We start from the raw sequence: 6,075 nt of genomic DNA on the forward strand, positions 1-6,075 counted from the left end.
AGACTCAGCCCTGAGTGTGGAGCCCAACATGGGGTTTGATCTCATGATTCTGAGATCACGACCTGAGCTGAAATAGTGAGTCGGACACTTAGCTGACTGAGCCACCCAGGCACCTCTCTTTGGCCCATTTCTAATTGGATTACTTGGTTTTTGGGGTGTTGAATTGTGTAATTTCTCTCTCTATATTGGATACTAACCATTTATCGGATATGTCATTAGCAAGTATCTTCTCCCACTCAGTAAGTTGTTGTTTGGTTTTGTTGGTTGCTTCCTGTGCTGTGCAGAAGCTTTTTGTTTTGGTGTAGTCCTAACAGTTTATTTCTGCTTTTCTTTCCCTTGCCTCAGGAGACATATCTAGAAATATGTTGCTGTGGCCAATGTCAGAGATCTTACTCCCTGCGCTCTCTTCCAGGATTTTTATGGTTTCAGGTCGCACATAGAGGTCCTTTACCTGTTTTGAGTTTATTTTTGTGTATTTTGTAAGAAAATGGTCCAATCTCATCCTTTTGCATGTAGCTAGTCAGTGTTCTCAACACCATTTGTTGAAGAGACTTTTTCCCATCACATATTTCCTCCTTTGTCAAAGATTAATTGACCATATCATCATGGGTTTATTTCTGACTTTCTATTCTGTTCCATTGATCTGTGTGCCTGTTTTTATGCCAGTACCATACTATTTTGATTGTTATAGCTTTGTAGTAGTATACCTTGAAATCTGGGATTGTGACCCCTCCAGATGTGTTTTTTTCCTCCCCCAAAATTGTTTTGGCAGTTTGGGATCTTTTGTGGTTCTGTACAAATTTTATGATTGTTCTAGTTCCGTGAAAAATGTTCCCTGACATTTAGTAAGTGCTCCCTGGGTGTTTGTGAAATGAATAAATGACTTTTCAATTTTAACCCTGGGTGACTGACAAGATGATGGCATTTTGAACAACATAGGAAACATTAGGCAGAAGTTGTGTGGTCGGAGGCTGAAAATGAACTATGCCATTTGAAGTGCTTGTAAAATCTATGCGGAGATGTTCACCTTGCCGCTCAAATTAATTGTCTAGACCTGTGCTACCCAGTCCGGTATCCACTGGCCACGTGGGGCCATTCAAATTTAAATTAACCAAAATTACATACAATTTAAAATTCAGTTCCTTACTCTCACTGTGGACGTTTCAAGTATCACATGTGGCTAGAGGCTATCACACTGGACAGAGCAGATCTTGGATATTTCCATCATCATAGAAAATTCTATTGGACAGCATTAGCCTATACTCTAGATCTTGGAGGTAGATCTGGTTATCAACATATTTGGCCACAAAGTTCCTTTCAATGTTTTTTCTTCTCAGAAACATCTCTCAAACACAGCAATCCCACTGGAGTATTACTGTCCTCACTAGGACTTCATCTATTTATGGTATGCTGGCTGGTGGTCTACCAACTTTTTCCAGCCTAGAGCGTAGAACATAGCCCTGGCTTTATGGAAGAGAAACCACACGCACAGAGCTTCCCATGGTTGACTGTGTCACTCCGCCAAAACTGACTAAACCAACAAACAAAATCTCTCAGCACCCCACCACCTGCAGCAGCTTTTCCCAGCCTGTTTGGACCCTCAAAACTTTCGTTGTCAAAATTTGTCAACCCCTTGGGAGTTTATACATCGCTTTATCTCTTTTTCATAATACATGATAAGTGACATTAGGTATATAATATTTTCATTTTAAAGCAGCATGTTTTTTAAAGTTGCAAAGTTCATTTTAACATTTTTAAGAGGAAAAGACGAATGCCCACTTTCCCCCATGTAACAGGTGAGGCATGAAAGTTCATTGACTTTAACAGGTGTGCATTGTTCCAGAACACTTAGATATAAGAAAGGGCAAATATAGTTCCTTGTCTACATTGAGTATAATCTGCTTTAAGCCTCCTATGACCTAGGTTGGCTAAAAAGCCCAGGGTCCGTTTTTCCTCCCCCAACCTTTGTACTGTATGGGAATTCTGGAGCTTTTGCAGTTTATCCCAAGTGGTGGAAGGTCATGTCCTTTTTTAAAAAACAAAGATTTTATTTTTATTTATTTAGGGAGAGCGTGTGCGCAAGCAGTGAGGAGGGGCAGTGAGGGGGAGAGAGAGAGAGAAACCTCAAGTCTGTTTCCCACTGAGCATGGAGCCCAATGTGGGGCTTGATCCCATGACTCTCAGATCAGGACACGAGCCCAAATCAAGAGACACTCAACCAACTGACCCACCCAAGTACCCAGATGGTTAGGTTCTTAAACCATGGGAGTAACTGTTGCTTTTCATCTTGGGCATCTGAAGGCAAAAACGGTGGCTCAGGGGCACCTGGGTAGTTCAGTGGGTTAAAGCCTCTGCCTTTGGCTCAGGTCATGATCTCAGGGTTCTGGGATCGAACCTTGCATCGGGCTGTCTGCTCAGCAGTGAGCCTGCTCGCCACCCCCCTGACCCCCGCCTGCCTCTCTGCCTACTTGTGACCTCTGTCTGTCAAATAAATAAAAAAATAAATCTTTAAAAAAAGTGCATAATGAATCTTTATGATTCCATAACCCACCTTCAACTCTGACATTGTTTTGACAAGGCAAATGTCGGGTAACATAATTTCATTCCTAATTAAATATGTGTTTCTAAAAGGTAAAGACTCTTTTAAGAGAAAATACTTAATCACAGTATCATTATATGCCTAAAAATTTAACAATAATCTTTGAGTACCATCAAATATCCATCAGTATTCAAATACCAAATGTATCATAAATGATAAAAATCATTTTTTACAGTCTGTTTGACTCAAGATCTAAATAAGGTTCACATATTGAGATTGGTTGGTGTGTTTAATTTCCTTATAATTTGTAGATTCCCTACCTCCATATCTTTCTTTTATTCTTTCCATTTATATGTTAAAGAAATGGATCATTTGTCCTCTAGAGTTTTGCAGGCAAGATTTTACTGATTAAATACCCATGTTGTTATTTAATATGTTCCATTTTTCTTCTCTATTTCTTTAAATGGGGAAGTTGGATCTAAGACTTATCAGAATTACTTTGGAGGGATGGGAGACAATTTCAAAGGTCATGATGATTATTAGGAGGGACACAATTCTGGTATTTTATTTTATTATTATTATTACTTTTTAAAAGATTTTATTTATTTATTTGGAAGACAGAGATCACAAGTAGGCAGAGAGGCAGACAGAGAGAGAGGGGGAAGCAGGGTCCCCGCTGAGCAGAGAGCCCAATGCGGGGCTCGATCCCAGGACCCTGGGATCATGACCTGAGCCGAAGGCAGAGGCTTTAACACACTGAGCCACCCAGGTGCAGAGGCTTTAACACACTGAGCCACCCAGGTCTGGTCTTTTAAATGCCATTTTCTAGGGGCACCTGCCTGGCTCAGTCAGTAGAGCATGTGACTCTTGATCTTGGGATAGTAAGTTTGAGCCCCACACTGGGTGTAGAGATTATTTCAAAAAAAAATCTTAAAAAAAAATGTCATTTTCTAAATTATGTCAACACTTCAAAATAGAGTGCCTGGGTGGCTCAGTTGGTTAAGCAACTGCGTTTGGCTCAGGTCATGATCCTGGAGTTCTGGAATTGAGTCCCGCATCAGGCTACCAGCTCCATGGGGAGTCTGCTTCTCCCTCTGATCTTCTCTCCTCTCATGTTCTCTCTCACTGTCTCTATCTCAAATAAATAAATAAAATCTTTAAAGATTTCTTTTTATTCATTTATTTGACAGACAGAGATCACAAGTAGGCAGAGAGGCAGGCAGAGGGAGAGAAAGAGGAGAAGCAGGCTCCCTGCCGAGCAGAGAGCCCGATGTGGGCCACCATCCCAGGATCCTAAGATCATGACCTGAGCTGAAGGCAGAGGCTTAACCCACTGAGCCACCCAGGTGCCCCCCCAGTGTTTTTGAAGCTATGTGTCAGGAGTCTGGGACAAACACCAGATGTGTTATTATAACACCACATAGACACACACATACTGTCTATTTGACAGACAGAGATCACAAGTAGGCATAGAGGCAGGCAGAGAGAGAGGAGGAACCAGGCTCCCCGCTGAGCAGAGAGCTGATGCGGGGCTCGATCCCAGGACCCCCGAGATCATGACCTCAGCCGAAGGCAGAGGCTTTAACCCACTGAGCCACCCAGGTGCCCCCCCAGTGTTTTTGAAGCTATGTGTCAGGAGTCTGGGACAAACACCAGATGTGTTATTATAACACCACATAGACACACACATATATAGACACACACACACACACACACAGAGAGTTGGGGGGGGAGATTGAAAAATTAGCTGATATTAATATATTTCTGGAGGCTGATAAACCCCAACTTCTTGAGGCAGGCTGGAAACTTAGGCAGGGTTTCTATTTTCAATCTTTTTTTAAAAAAATTAAATTCAATTATTTATTTTTAAAAATATTTTATTTATTTGACAGAGAGAGAGAGACAGTGAGAGAGGGAACACAAGCAGGGGGAGTGGGAGAGGGAGAAGCAGGCTTCCAGCTGAGCAGGGAGCCAGATGTTGGGCTTGATCCCAGGACCCTGGGATCATGACCTGAGTGGAAGGCAGACGCTTGATGACTGAACCACCTAGGCACCCCTAAGCATCCAACTCTTGATCTCAGCTTAGGTCTTGATATTGATCTTTATCTTGATCTTAGGTCATGAGGTCAAGCTCTCCATTGGGCCCAGTATGGAGCCAACTAAAAAAAAAAAAAAAAAACAACTGATTTTTGTGTGTTGATACTGCATTCTGTAACTTTGCTAAATTCATTTATTAGTTCTAATTGGGTTTGTGTGTGTGTGTGTGTGTGTGTGTGTGTGTGCATGTGTATTCTTTATGATATCCTGTAAATAAGATTATGTCGTCTGTGAATAGAGATAGAGATTGTTTAACTTTTCCTCTTCAAAGGAAAGGATGGTTTTACTTTTCTTACCTAATTGCCCTGGTTGGAGTTTCTAGCACAATGTTAAAGAAAAGTAGTGAAGGGGCACCTAGGTGGCTCAGTGGTTTAAAGTCTCTGCCTTCGGCTCAGGTCATGATCCCAGGGTCCTGGGATCGAGCCCTGCATCGGGCTCTTTGCTCAGCGGGGAGCCTGCTTCCTCCCCTCTCTCTCTGCCTGCCTCTCTGCCTACTTGTGATCTCTGTCTGTCAAATAAAATAAATAAAATCTGTAAAAAGAAAAAAAAAAGAAAAGTAGTGAAATTGAGCATCCTTGTCTGTTCACTACCTTAAAAGAAAAGCTGTCAGGCTTTCACTATTGAGAATGATATTAGCTATGGGTTTTTCATTAATACCCCTTACTATATTGAGGAAATTCCCTTCTATCCCTAGTTTGTTAAGTGTTTTAATTTTTTTTATTAAATCATGAATAGTTGTTGGATTTTGGCAATCCTTTTTCTCCACCAGTTGAGATAATTATCCAGTTTTTTTCCCCTTTGTGTTATTAATGTGGTGTATCACATTGATTTACTTTCTTTCGTTGAACCTGGATTCTTGGGAGAATTTTGGCTTTTAACACTTTTATTCAACATTGTTTAGCTAAAACATTTTGGCAATACTATGAATATTATGTAGGCTCTTATAATACACTCTCCGAGACTGATGTCATGATTCAAAAGGGAGAAATAAAAATTGTTTTATTTGAAATGGTAACAAATGTAATTCTGCCTTTAAAGTGACTTGGAACGTGCTTGCAAAAAACTCAGGAATTTATGTTACTGATCGGGAAATTCTGCCCTAAAGGATAAAATAAAAATTCCATCATTTGGCAAAATCTGGCTTCCACTTCTATTTTCAGCTTTTGTCTTAGCAAATGTGCACCTGACATTCACGACTTTATAATCTTCTTGGGGATGTTGCCTTGGACTTGCCTGGAATGCTCCTTTTTCACCTAAAAACTTTCTGCTGATTCTTCAGACTCCAGTACAAATGGCCACTTCTTGAATAACTTTTCCCATCTCTCCCAGGCAGTGAATCCCTGTCCTTTTATTCTCTGACGCTTATATTTCTGTTATATATTTATTTATTAATATACCTATAAATTTAAATTTATTTATTAATATATTTAGATGTTTCT

The sequence above is a fragment of the Mustela erminea genome, chromosome 7 (assembly GCF_009829155.1).
Source record: "Mustela erminea isolate mMusErm1 chromosome 7, mMusErm1.Pri, whole genome shotgun sequence".
NCBI lineage: Eukaryota > Metazoa > Chordata > Mammalia > Carnivora > Mustelidae > Mustela > Mustela erminea.